Source organism: Carassius gibelio, chromosome A1 (assembly GCF_023724105.1).
Source record: "Carassius gibelio isolate Cgi1373 ecotype wild population from Czech Republic chromosome A1, carGib1.2-hapl.c, whole genome shotgun sequence".
Taxonomy (NCBI): domain Eukaryota; kingdom Metazoa; phylum Chordata; class Actinopteri; order Cypriniformes; family Cyprinidae; genus Carassius; species Carassius gibelio.
Window position 1 is genome coordinate 7,174,240 of NC_068371.1, and position 14,733 is coordinate 7,188,972.

The following is a 14,733-nucleotide window of genomic DNA, read 5'->3' on the forward strand; positions in this document are numbered from 1 at the left end:
TTGCATTTTAGCTTGCCATTTCATATCTGACGAATGATAGATTTGAGCTTTAGGTGTGTTGACAATTTACGGCTAGACTGTATGCAACCACCAGACCGGATGTGAGGTATTTGAAGTAAAACTAGATTAAAAAACTAAGTGGGAATTACCCATGTTTTTCCACTAAACCTGCACAGTAAAACACAGTGAACATGGCCTAAAGACTGTTCTGGCCAACAAAAGAAGGGAAGTAAGGCCCCAGATGCATTATTAAATTGGACATGGGTTGGTATGGAAATATAAGTCCAGAGAATATGAAGTGTTAAAATGTGCTTGTGTTTCTGTACATTTTGCTAAGAACCCCTTTGGGAAGGGACTGAGTTGCATTCTCTTTAGTAACCTTTAAAGCTAAAGAAAAAAGAAAAAAACAACCATTTGTAATTAGCTCATACAGTTGTTTCACCCTACGAGAATTAATAATGCATGAATATAAAATGAGGAACTCCGGTGAAAGGTACCTGCCTGCAACTGATTATGTAGAGTCTGGTGAAACTAGCTGTGAAATGGTCATTTTGAGGATGTTGCACAAATGAAATGGTTCATTCATAAATAAGTGAAGTGAAAAAAAGACTCACAATTATTGTTTTTTACTAATGCAAGTAAATGCAGAAATTAAAAATGTCTTTATATTCAATAATAATGAAACCCTCCACAATGCAAGTTTTATTTGTGCATGCTTTCATGATATTACAAACAAGACCAAAACTATTTTCAGCATGTTTATTTTTTATTTTATGCTTTTATTGATTTTTCAGAATCACGTATTAAGAAAAAAAAAGTAACAATTTTATTCAAAATCTACATCCTCAATTTCAGAAAGATACAAGAGCTTAAAGGAATATGTCTTTCCAAACCTGTGTCTTTTCTCCTTCTGTGTAACACAAAATAAGATATTTTACTTAGTGCAAGCTGCTCTTTTCCATAAAATAAAATGGAAGTCAATTTAAATAGTTGAGCTCCGAAAGGCACCATAAAAACAGCCCATGTGACTACAGTACGATTATATTTCAAGACTTCGAAAGTCATACTTTAGCTTTCTGTGAGGAAGCGACAGAAAGCTATTTCTTGAAAATCATCCTCCCATTGTACCTGATAAGACACGTCTTGACATGCCACTTTCGATTGCATTTTGATTTTAAAGAGCCACAACGAAATGTGTCTGTTTAAAATAACATTTTAAAAAACAATTTAAATTCTTGTGTCCCTTTAGTGATATCCTTCAGTGATATTTTTTGGTCATGGACAATACAATATATGTAGAAATGCTGTGCCAATGCAAGTCTCGACTTGGTGAATGTCTTTTGAAATAACTAATTATTTGGAAGCGAGCATTGGATCCTTGAAGCTGAAGTCACAAACGAGGGAGAGGTGATCTGAAGGGTAGTTATAGGAAGGAAGCCTATTGGGTCCGATTGGTTCGTAATCCGGCGTGTGGCAGCTCTCGCCACTGGGCCGGATCTTCCAGGTTGTGTAAGGTGGCTCGGTTTTCCCATCTGTGCTCAAACACTTATACGCACTGTCCAATTCCAGACTCGATGTTGCAAAATTCCTATAGATGTCTTCTGATGGCTCGGCATTAAAATCTCCACATACTATCAAAGGAATGTCGGTTTCTGCTTTTTCTTCAGTCTTGATTCTATGCAATGTTTCGTAGGTTCTGTAGCAGATCCGAGCCCTGCACGCTGCGTAGGACCTCCAAGCTACTCCATGCTTTCAGATGCTCTACCGTGACGGAAAACGCCTGTCCTGTTGCTTGGCAGCATAGAGCAGCAATGACTGCCACCTGATTGGTCAGCATCATGGCTGACAGACATGGGTGTGTTGTGTTTAGTGACTGGAAGTGTTTGTGATTGAAGAACATAGCACCATTCTTGTTTTCCACCTCCAGACATGGAGACCACGGTTTGGGGCAGAAACTGCTCTGGTAGACATGTCAAAGTATTGATCAACTTCCTGTAGGCAAATGATGTCAGGTCTGTAGGTAAGGGTCTCCTGCAGGATCAAATACCTGCTTTCAGCCAGGTTCACAATACTGTCCATGCCTTCACCTAATGCTGCAACAGGACAGAGGGAAGTTGGAAATTAAAATATAATAAAAAATACTGTAAATCCCAAATAAAGAAATCCCCCCCCCCAAAAAAAAACAACAACTTGCTAAACTTGTTTAGAAGAAACAAATATTGTGTCATTTTAATATCACTGAGATGTTCTTACAGTTTTTATTAATATTCTTGAATTAGTCTGTTGAATTGAATTAATAATCTTTAATGTTTTATTTCAGTTAACATTTATTGTGTACCTAAAACATTTTTTATGGTTTTAGTTAACTATGCCTTAAACCCCTGCCTTAATTCAGCAAGAATGCAATAAACTGATCAAAAGTGACAGTAGAGACTTTTACGTTGTTACCAAAATAAAACTAAAATTCAAATAAATTCTGCTCTTTTGAACTTTCTATTCATCAAAAAACCTGAAAGTATCACAGTTTCACAAAAATATTAAGCAGAACAACTTTTTTTTTTTTTAATACATGATTTCTGAAGGATGTGGCACTGAAGATTGGAGTAATGATGCTGAAAATTCAGTTTTGCCATCTCAGCAATATATTCAAATGTACTATTTTTACTGTATTTTTGATAAAATAAATGCAGTCTTGTTTAGCGCATGAGACTTCTCAAAAAGTCTTACAGAGCCCAAACTTTTGAATAGTAGTGTATATCATTTAAAACATTAGTTGTATGTCATTCATTGTAATTTCTTAATGAACAAGAAAAAGTTTTCTACCTTGTGCCAGTACATTCCACTGCATAACTCTGATCGTATGCCTGGCGTATCCATGGCCAGTCTGAAGGAAAGCTCTCTGAATTACTGCAACAGCTCCACAGGGTCCGCCAGGTTTTGATCCAAATCCAGTCACACGTGTGAGGGAGAGGAGGTCTGCTGATGGTCTTAGCAAGGACACTGAAGACACTGCTAGTGCTGATGCCCATAAAACATACTGAGAGAGACAAAAGAGTTGTCACACAACAAGCATCTTTCCTCATTTTCTAATAATAATAAAAAAAAGAACAACTTCTGGTCGCGTTGATGTAAATAGCTGTCATTGTGAACACACTTTACATTCTATCCTGTATCTTCTTCAAATACTAACACATGCCATCACATCACAATTTGCCATCAGAATTGTTGCCTGAGTTTTAAATATAACAATAATCACTTTTGGTCTAAAATATTTCACTTATATATTACATCAATTTCACCTCAAGTCCTCAAAACAGTTTGAGTTAAAAACCAATTGGCATAAATGAAAAAAAAAAAAAAAAATAACATTCTTAACCAATCAACAAAAACTACATTTATCATTAGATAAATGTAAAGGTTACAACAAAATGGTTTATGAATTCACAATAATCTGTAGCAAATTATGGTTGCAAAATTATTCCTTTCGTTGTGGGATTTTTTTTTAAATCCCACAATGGTGGCGAAGATTTTATTATAAGCGAGTCATTGAATCATTGATACAATTGATTCATTAAACGAATTCTACGGAAGAGGGAACGTAAACTGCATTACTGTGTTTTCCTCAGAGACGCTAACCGTTTATCATGCGTTGGTTTTGTTTAGAACTGGCAATATTGTGTATAGAATTTAAGTTACTTAGTATTACCTTCATTGAACTGTTTTGGCAAATTAAAATCACTCAGTCCAAATGCTCTGATTACCTGCGGCCTCGTTTATAGAAGATCATATCCATGCTGATTTGGAACTCTCTTGATATTGTGTAACGTTAATTGACCATAACAAAATAATCGTAGGCATAGAACAAAATGTTCATATTGAAGCATCACTAATTATATAATTTAACTAGTCTTAATTAATTGTAGTAGGCTCGAATCTAAATTGATGTTGTTTCTTGAACGGTTATGTTTTTGTGAATGGTTTATCATCAAGTGGAATGAGCTGAAGGCATTCGCGTATCTTTCTTAAACAGAGACCATCACAAGAGCTACACGCAGCACTTTTTGTGATTCAATAACTTCTCATAGGTAACGATTCATGGAGGTATCTTCAAGAAGTTGTCTGAATCTATAATCTGCGCTGCACCGGACCGATGAAACAGAAACACTAATTCAGAGAAGATATAACGGACCACAGAGCGTATATATATTAAAGGTAAGGGTGGCTATTCGTAGCTGATCTTATCACTCACCGGACAGGATTCTAATATGAAATATATTCCTCTTGTAGTCCGGTTATTGCGTTATATCGATACGATCTGCCTCCATAATATATGTGACCTCCTCGAGCAAACGGTACAAACACAGCTGTCAACCAAAAGCAAGGTCCTGGGACCGGTGGTTCTTGATCAGCAGTGTTACACTGCGACCTGCTGGGATGAAGTGGTATTGCAAGTAGACACACATGATTTGTCCTCAAGGGGGCGCCTGCATTCAAATCTTTTTTAGGGTTTTGTGTGTTAGGAGACATATCCCTAGAATCTATAACATATTTTAAATGTTAATTTCAAGCATTAGTAACAGAGATACAAAGTGAAATATATATATAAGCAAATTACAACATAAACATAATAAGGGTTGTTCAATATATATATATATATATTAGGGGTGTAACGATACACCAATGGCACGGTTCGGTTCGGTTTACGATTTTGGAGCCACGGTTCGGTCCGGTTCGGTTCGGTTTGCTGTGGTGGCAGGGTTCATGTTCTTTAGCATTGCTGGTAAAAGGACAATAGATTCACTTAACTTAATTATAGCAACAAAATAACTTGTCTTTTTCTTTATTAACTTTGGCTTCACATTTTTAGTGCAGTCAGCATACCTGAGTAAACAAAATTTAAATAAATACTTCCAATGTAGACTAGTCAGAATAAAACATTTATCTCTGTAGTGCAGTCAGCTTATCCGAGTAAACTAAAATTAAATATATTATAAATAAAATGTATATCTTTCACCATTGATATGGAGACATTTGATATGACAAACATTACAAGGTGCAGGAGTGCCTGGCTCCACTGGAACTAACTTTCCAAACAGTTCAGAGATTGGTGCCTGTTTTGCTGGAGGATCATCACTGCTGGATGCCACATCTAACTGCTCCTCTGAGACCAATTTTCACGTCAAAGTTCAGACGCGGGCCAGGCCTACCGCCTGTTTTATACTTCTCCTTACTTTTATATTTTAGACATCCATTAATAAGTGATAAAACAAAATTGCCGCGCTGGTGGAAACAACGCGAGACCGCGCTACTGCGACTGTGAAGAGCGACTCGACGGAGTTTAGTGTCCCGCAGCAGCAGCGCAGCTGAACAGTTCTGCGTTCAAATACACGCAATAGGCTCAAGCTTGCCGCAAAGCACCGGCAAAAGTAATTACCATAAATGTGACTGGTAAATATTAGGGAGATATTTGAATTATTTACTAATAAACTAGTGTTTTCTAAGTCTGTGTTGCAAGGATGAAGTTGCCTGTCTCGCGATTTCCTCATTAGATGCGCCGAGATCTTCACAGATTATGATTACAATGAGTTTTTGTTTTAGATTTGTTTTATTTCGTTAAGTAGTCATTTACAGCTTTCTATAGATATATTTATTATGTCTGTGAGGCATGTTACGTTTTCACTGAGTGTCGGCTCATTTTTGTATGAGTTTTGAATAAAATCCGTCATTCTAAACAGCGGAAAACGGCTGCATATCTAGTGCCATGAAAACACCTATTACCTATGTTATTGTTTGAGCACGGTCCGAGTTAGCTTGTAGCTTCATTCTGAAGGCAGTGGGAAAAGTTTCCTGTTTTTGAGGCTTCTTACGTGTGTCGCTAATATTAATGTTGGGGTGATGTCTCCGATGCGCTTGCATATTAGACGTGTTTCCTGTCGTATAAGTAAGTTTTGAGAAACAGTTACGACAGATTGTGTGTGCTTTGTCTACGACACAAATTCCATTCCTGTACTCCACTGGAAAACCAAAATGTTCCCACACAAAAGACTTAAATGTGTCTGTGGGATCTGCAATCTCAGGCGGAGCAGCCATCCTGCGTATGCAGTAGTAACCGAGTGTGACGCTCACTCCCAAGTCACGTGACATGACATGCACTTGGAAAACAGTAACTTAATATAATATAATATTTAGAACAGCGTTTAAAAAGCTCGTATTAGTTGTTACCAATGCAATTTAATCAAATGTATGGAAATAAAATTGAATAAATTAATAGATTAGTTAGTAAGAGATAAGTGACTTTAACATCAACAATGGGCAGCAGGAGGCGTGAAAGTACCGCGGTACACCACGAGTTCCGCGATTCGTATCGTGGGTGGTGTATCGCGATCTTTCGGTTCGATTTGTGATATCGTTACACCCCTAATATATATATATATATATATATATTGCAAGATTTTTACAGAGTTATTAGGGATTATTTTTTTGCCCAGATGTATTAAGGATTTAAATACAATTTTAGTTAAAATAACATTTTAAGAAATATACATTTGTGTAAAAGATTGTAGATTGATAGATTGTAATAATACAAAACTCAACCTAACAAACACAATACTTAACCATGTGACAATCAACAGTTAATACAGTTGTAAAAAAAGGAGAAAAGTCTATCCAAAATTTGATTATTTCACGTGAATGAGTACTTTTAAACAGTTATAGATTAAAAAATGAATCCAGTAATTATTTTATGCCATTATATAATTATATTAACGCTGAAATGCTCCAATCAAGTTGATATATTTGCATAACACTATACATATAGAAAATTAAAACTTTTTTTTGTTATTAATAAGAATGTTTACTGGTGTCCCAGTTTAGTTGGCAGCCCATAAAAATGATTTGCATAAAAAATACACAAATCATTAATTACAATTAATTAATTAATTAATTAAATTGCCACGTCTAGTAAATGTTTCTCATTTTATCTACAGTAACTGCCAAAAGCTCCATCATGCCACTATTCTTTTTAAAATACCTATTTTACCTATCAAATTACGCAGAGAAAAATCAGACTTCATATAGGACCCTCTGCATTTTGTCCACTATTACAAGGTATTTATGGCTTAATGTGCAACTATAGGATTATTTTTCTTATAAAAGTGCAGGAGGCCATTAAAGAAGAAGCCTTGTTGTAGTAGCAGCAGTTCTGTAATCTATATGACCATAATTGTATGGGATGTGAAATATGATCGATATTATAATATCAAATGCCCCTGTTGCTCTGGTTTTCGGTGATGATGAAACAAAATATTGACACAACAGGCATGGGAGCAGGTGGTGCTAAATGCTGATAAAACCCAGTTTTAGGTTGATCTGATCTTCCTTCAGCTCCCTTGGGCATACACATGGGGCCTTACTCATGAAACACGAGCAGAGCGAATTTCTGCGTAAATCGCTCATAAATCCATTTGCTGCAAATTGTTGTGTTCAGTTCAATATGACAGAGGAAGTACGGACACATTTTTCACAGATATCCATTCTGCTTGCTGCTTGAATGAGGCCCATGGTTATTACATATTGCAAATCAGCAGCGATCTATACATTTCTCTGTTTCATTAGCAATAGAGAAGACCTGGAAACCAATCTGACATGCTTGCACCGGTGGGTCTAACTTCTGTTTGGATTCAAATGCACCTGTGGCACCTGTATGAGGTTTAATGACTCATAGATGCAGGATGGAGCCAGATCTATAAGAAGAGTGAGGGTCATGATAAATTATGATTAAACACAGTAAGCTTCCTTACTGTTTAACATGATCCAATTAGTCCCTGTTGGTAGATACTGGAATTTCACACTTCAAAAGCATTTTTCTTTTCTGATGGCCGGTATGTTTTTATCCAAGAAGCGTATAAATCACAGTAGTTTGCATATATGAATGTTTCAGCAATGCCCATTTGTTTTTGGAGGGGTTTTGAAAGCGTGAAATAGACTTTTCCCTTGCATTTCATGTCATAGCACAGGATAGTTGCTAGTGAAGGGCTTGGGTCTGTGAGACGAATGGGAATGTTTTTTTTTGGTTTTTTTTGAGAATCTTCTCTGCACACATAAGAACACTTCAACACATTTGTCAGTGTATGGAGCCCATTGAGAGCAGCACATATTCATTCTGTTCTAAAAGGCACAAAGGCAGATTGAAATGAAAAGGAATTTAATTGGTGCCAAAAAGGGGTTATTATACAGCTTAATTCAGTAAACTTGTGATTTCTTGATTAGTTGAGATTGACTTTTTTGACCTTTAAAGAGCTACCTCTCCTGGGTTTTTTTTTTTTTTTTTTTTTTTTAAGTTCACCTGTGGTATGCAATTTATATTGCGTTCGGAGGTTGATAATTTTGTCTTGTTTCTGAAAGGTTTCCACTTCAGTGATCTGGATCTTGCTGACTGATTTCAAACTCCGGACAGCTCAAGGTTGTTATAATTCATTGCTAACTTGAGACTCTCGGCTGGAATTCAGTAGAAGATCATTGTAAAATTTCAGAAATGTGGTGAATCTGCTCTTTGATTCGTTCCCCCTCAGGTCATTGTCATTGGAGTTAGCTTGGTGCTAGGCTAATGAGTAATGCCCGAGGCTGGTTGGTTGCTGGGACATGTTCAAGTTCAAGTTAAGCTTTATTGTCATTCCGCTACATGTGTGGACATACAGTGGAACGAAATGGACCACAGTGCTGCATAAATACTTTCATGCTCCTGCCATCACTGTTCTATTTCATCCATAATCCTTTTCTACGGACACAGATGACAAGGAAACTGTCAAATGTTGCTGAGGATCGGTTGTGTCTTAACTATGGATGACAGAGAGATGCATGCTGAATACTCAAAAACATCTACTCTCTCAATACTACAAAAATATATTATCCTTAACCTTTTTTTGTGGGAAATTCTTAAGTACTGTACTATATTTTTTGGATATGGTACAACGGTAACTCCATGTTTGGACACTACCATGATGAGAAATACCATTTTGTTGGTGTACTATGTAATTGTAATGGTAAATAAATATAGTAATCATAAAGTATCATGCTAAATGCCACAGAGTATGGTATTGAAAAACATTTGGGTCCAAACAGCGTTAGGCTGCATTTACTTTCATATTAACAAAAAACACGGGCACTTAAAAGAAAAAAAAAAAGAAGATAAATAAAAACTGAAGTAAATAAAAGTTAATAATTTTTTTTTTCTTTTTTTTATTTGTAACACATTTTTTATGTCACATTTGTTTGTTGTCTATGTATTTTTTTCAAGTATTTCAGAATAATTTTGCAGCTTAAGGCTGGAATACACTACTTGACTTTTAAAATTGAAATAGATTTTTAAACACTGCACTGTAAAACCCGACAAGTTAACTTAACTCAAATCGTTTGAGTAAACAGATTGCCTTGATTTAAACCATGTAAGTTTTAAAACTTTGCATTCAAGTAATTAAGTGATTAACTAAGTGCAGATTGAGAATTAGTGATGAACAGCTGCTGTTAACAAACAGAATCACTGAAGAAAAGAGAAACACAAGAACTACTACAACTGACTTCAGACACAGACTTAGATGAAATCAACTGAAATAAAATACATGAAATCTCTCAAGATCTGATTAAACAACCCCACAAACAGCATCACCAGCTCCACTTATTAATAACCAGACTGACTTTATTTCTGTCAGACGTCTACAGAAGATCTTATTGAGAATGAACTAAGGTTTAGATGTTGATTTATTGTTTCATTTGAAGTAACCATGCTGGAGATCAGTGTCTGCTTTAGTTGGGCTCTTGACCCTTGATTTCTGTCTTAGTCTTTTCTCTGGCTGTTATAACCGTGTGTTTCTAAAACATATTTGTTGTAACTCAAAAGCCCAGAAGAAAAGCCATCAGGTGTTAACCTGTACCTAGATGTAGGTTGTTATACTTTATATTGGTATAACAACCAATTATATATATTATTATGCAACTGCTAGGAGTCTAATCTCTGATGAAATTTGGGTTGTGTAATTAAATTGACTGTAGTAAAAGTGATTCTTAGAGCCAGTGTTTCTGTAATAATCAGTTAAAACAAAGACTTTCCAAACAGTTTGGTCTTCTACGGTGTCAAACAGTCACACAAAGACATCAATAATCAGATTATGAACCTCAACAATGGTGACCATAAAAGAAAAAAAAAAATGCTGCAGAGCATGCTGGGCGCCATGGATGAGTTTTGTACTACAATAGTACCCAGCATGCATTGCAGCATGTTTTTTTGTCACCATTGTTGAGGTTCATATTCTGATTATTGATCTCTGTGTGTGACGAGCTACTGGCATAGAAGACAAATGTATGTGTACAAAATGTTTATGAAATCATTTTTATATTAACTGATTATCACAGAATTACTGGCTCTTAGTGTCATTTTTATTAGGTCCACTTCTACTAATTACACATTTGTTTCATCAGAGATTAGACTATGTATAGATCAATATTTGTGAATAATAATGAATAACTATCATCACAGCTATAAAGTACAACAATCTACATGTAGGTACAGGTGAACACCTGATGGCTTTTGAGTTACAACAAAAGTGTTTTAGAAACACACGGTTATAACAGCCAGAGAAAAGACTAAGACAGAAATCAAGGGTCAAGAGCCCAACTAAAGCAGACACTGATCTCTAACATGGTTACTTCAAATGAAACAATAAATCAACATCTAAACCTTAGTTCATTCTCAATAAGATCTTCTGTAGACGTCTGACAGAAATAAAGTCAGTCTGGTTATTAATAAGTGGAGCTGGTGATGCTGTTTGTGGGGTTGTTTAATCAGATCTTGAGAGATTTAATGTATTTTATTTCAGTTGATTTCATCTAAGGCTGTGTCTGAAGTCAGTTGTAGTAGTTCTTGTGTTTCTCTTTTCTTCAGTGATTCTGTTTGTTTACAGCAGCTGTTCATCACTAATTCTCAATCAGCACTTAGTTAATCGCTTAATTACTTAATTGCAATGTATATCTTCTTTCAGTGAACTCAACTGAATTAAGTTCAGAGTACTCGTAACTGTTAGTTTTTTTCAACTTAAATGGTTTAAGGCAATCAGTTTCCTCAAACGGTTTGAGTTAACATAACTTGTCAGGTTTGAGTGAAGCTGTGTCTGAATCAGCTGTTGTTCCTTTCTCTCTTTTCTTCAGTAATTATGTTTGTTAACAGCAGGTGTTCATCACTAAAGCTCAATTAATCACTTAATCACTTAATTGCAATGTATATCTTCTTTCAGGGAACTCAACTGAATTAAGTTCAGAGTACTCATAACTGTTAGTTTTTTCAACTTAAATGGTTTAAGGCAATCGGTTTCCTCAAACGGTTTGAGTTAACATAACTTAAGGATATCTGTTTACTCAAACCGTTTGAGTTTAGTTTACTTGTCAGGTATTACAGTCAAGGCAATCAGTTTACTCAAACGATTTGAGTTAAGTTAACTTGTCGGGTTTTACAGTGTGGCCATCATACACTTGCCAGCTTTGAAAGAGGTTACAGAGAAAAACATGTGCCTCATTCATGGGAGATGCATGAAAATGTCTAAATATCAAACTTTTTATTTTATTTTATCCTCCGACTGGATGAAATCATAGTCTCTGCCCATCATTCACACATTTTTCTGTGAAATCTGTCAATTTCGATTGCCCAAAATCTGCAGACTGGCTCTGACTTAAACTATCATCATCTCCTCCAGACAGTAAACTGAGGGCAAAGGCTGTAAAAAATCTGCATAGTGTATTACAGCCTTTAGTTTCAGTAGTGTTTTTGGACTGGAGAGGAAAAAGTTACAGGTAAAGTATGTTTTTACAGTACATTGAAATATTTTATCTCAGAAGATCAAGGGAATTCTGATTCTTTATGATTTGAACACTTTTATCTAAATATTCAGTTGAAGAAATCAGTAAAGAGAGGAAAGAAGAGATTAAAAAACTAAAAAAAATATTTGTTCAAGACCACAACTGATCACCGGCAAATGTTATGTTTTGGATCCCAGTGCTAATATTCTCTTGATCAACCTGCAGAATTGGCTCTGCTAGGTCCACCAGCTAGACCAGCACCAAACCAGTTTGAACCAGCAGGGTTTAGAAGCATGTGATCCACAGCCACACTAGACGCTTCTACATTCTTCTCCATAAGAGGTACAAAATCTGCAGTGGAGTCTACACAGCAGGCTGTGCAGAGAGAGAGAGAGAGAGAGAGAGAGAGAGAGAGAGAGAGAGAGAGAGAGAGTTCACCCTCAGTTCGATGTCTTTTTCTACCAAAAAGTATATTTGCTCACTTTGCAGTTTCTCTTTCTGTCCTTAAGTAAAAAAAGCCGTCTTTCATCGTTGTCCCCCTCCTTTCCAGTCTCAGCATCGCTCTTTCTCCTTGTCGCTCACACACTTGGATGAAAGAGAGCGTGGGGGCCATCTGGTCATCCGGATTTAGCAACAGTAGATCAGGGAGGGAGGAAACGAAAGATCACAGATTACCTCCACCTCAGAAGCACACCCACAGAGAGCACTCGCAGCTCTCCATCTCTTTCTTTTTTTCTACTCTGTCCATGCTGGTTAAGTCAAGTTCCTCTTGTCTACTGGCACTGCATTATAAGTAGTTCACTTTATCCATTGCATGCCAATCAAAAGACTCTCTCTCTCTCGCACATTTCTTTTCCTCGCATTTCCGGTGGAAATCAATATATGATGCTGTTGCCGCGGGCAATAACAGCTGAGCTTTTAAATAAGACTGTGAATGTGTGTGTGTGTGTACACAACTCTGATTTGACATCCTCATGTCACCAGTTAAACCCTTGTCCTTCTCTCAAGGATGCAGTAATTGACTGGAATACAAGCACGCGTGCACACACACACATACTTAATTTCTCATTCACACTCCTGAATCACAAGTCTTTTATTTTCAAATTCAACCGCTCATGGTTTGGCATTTTCTGAGGCTGTGCACATATGAGTGCTGACAGGTCCTCAGGCCCGTTTAGAGGTTTTGATAAACTGGATGTTTAATTTGTTAGAAATTTAAAAGACAAACGGAAAGGAATGATCTAGATCTTAACTAAGCTGTATACTGGCTGAGACCCCCCCCCCCCCCATTTTCTTCATCTGCTAAACGAGCTGATATAAGCTGCAGGAAAATAAATGCTTCAAATAAATGCTATTTTCTGTTATTGCACGTCGTGTGGTTCTGCATTGTCTTGATTCCAAAAGCCTTTTGTTTTGGAGCCCCAAAGCTTTTATTTCAGAATCAGTCACTGCTCACGTTGCTTTCGGAATCAGTGTGAAATGAAACTGCAGGGTGGTGAAATCTGTCGGGATTGTTTTCTTTTTAACTTTTCATTAAAAACAGCTATCCTGTAAAGAAAAAAAGGCTTAGATCTTTTCGCTCTTTGTCAGTGTAATAGTTCTTTATTTATTTCTTTGACAGATGCACCCAACTGGTTTTCTGGTTTATTTCCACCGAAAGAGGGCAGTGCAGGCTTAGAAAGAGTCTCAACCTCATCATGTCCTACCTGTGCAATCACCCCTTTTTTCTCCTCCTCTTCCTTCCTCATTAAGTACTCTTTCTCTGTAATTCATTCAGTTCAGAAAGCCTCATTGCAGTGTCTCAGTGACCCTTATATCTTTCATCTCTCTCTTTCTGTTATACCTGGCCTCTCGTTCCCTTCGACTCTTTTCTCTGTCATTAAAACTTTACACTGTCTCTTCTGCCTCGTGTCATCTCGACTTCCACCTTCAAAAGCAGTCGGCTGTGTCATTCTCTCTTTTTCTGTCTCATTTTTCCTTGTTTTTCCTCCGTGTCCCCTATCTAACCCCCATGACCTCTCTCAAGTCAGCTTTTTGATGTAATCCTCTATCAGTTTGTTTTCTCTCACATGTTTGTCAGGTTTCAGTATGGCCTTTCTCTCATACTGGGTCTGTCTGGTTTTGACCTTTTGGAGAGGTAACACAAATAAATTTAAGCAAAATGTTTTAAATGCTATATTTAATGTTTTCTGAAAAATAAAACAAAGGGTTGGTAAGCAAACTGTTTCTAGTCTGGTATTAGCATTCAGCAAGGAAGGATACATTAAATTGACCAAAGTGACAGTAAAGAAAGTATTTTGAGAGCGAGAAGACGAGCTGGATTCTGATTGGTCATTTCTTGTCTGCCAGCATGAGTATTGCCGAGAACAGACTCTGACAGCTGGCATGTACACATACAAGCGCTCGCACACGTTTTCCTCCTCCTCACTCTCTTTCTCTCTGTTCAGAACTGGTCATTTCTGAGGTTGGCAGCGTTTCACTCTGCGACAGCACTGAAATTTTATTGCTTAGAGGTTGCTTTTTCATAACTGTCAAAGTTGGTTTCAGACATGACTCCTAAAATTTCTGAAGATAAATTGTGATACTGTAATTTTGAGCTGTAACATGAATGAGAATAGCACATCAACTCGTAAGAAAACATATACATATTTTAGTTTTTCCTCAAATGCTTTTAAATGCATTTTTTTAAATATGAAAATATGGACTGTATTTTTCGGACTATAAGTCGCACCTGAGTATAAGTCGCATCAGTCCAAAAATACGTCATGATGAGGAAAAAAAAACATATATAAGTCGCACTGGACTATAAGTCACATTTATTTAGAACCAAGATCCAAGAGAAAACATTACCGTCTCCAGCCGCGAGAGGGCGCTCTATGTTTTCAGTGT

General features: G+C 36.6%; 1 pseudogene; it reads right to left on the reverse strand.

Annotated features, from left to right (window-relative positions):
- Positions 1 to 745: 745 nt before the first annotated feature.
- LOC127988217 (nocturnin-like) lies at positions 746 to 12,181 on the reverse strand (annotated as a pseudogene).
- Positions 12,182 to 14,733: the final 2,552 nt, after the last annotated feature.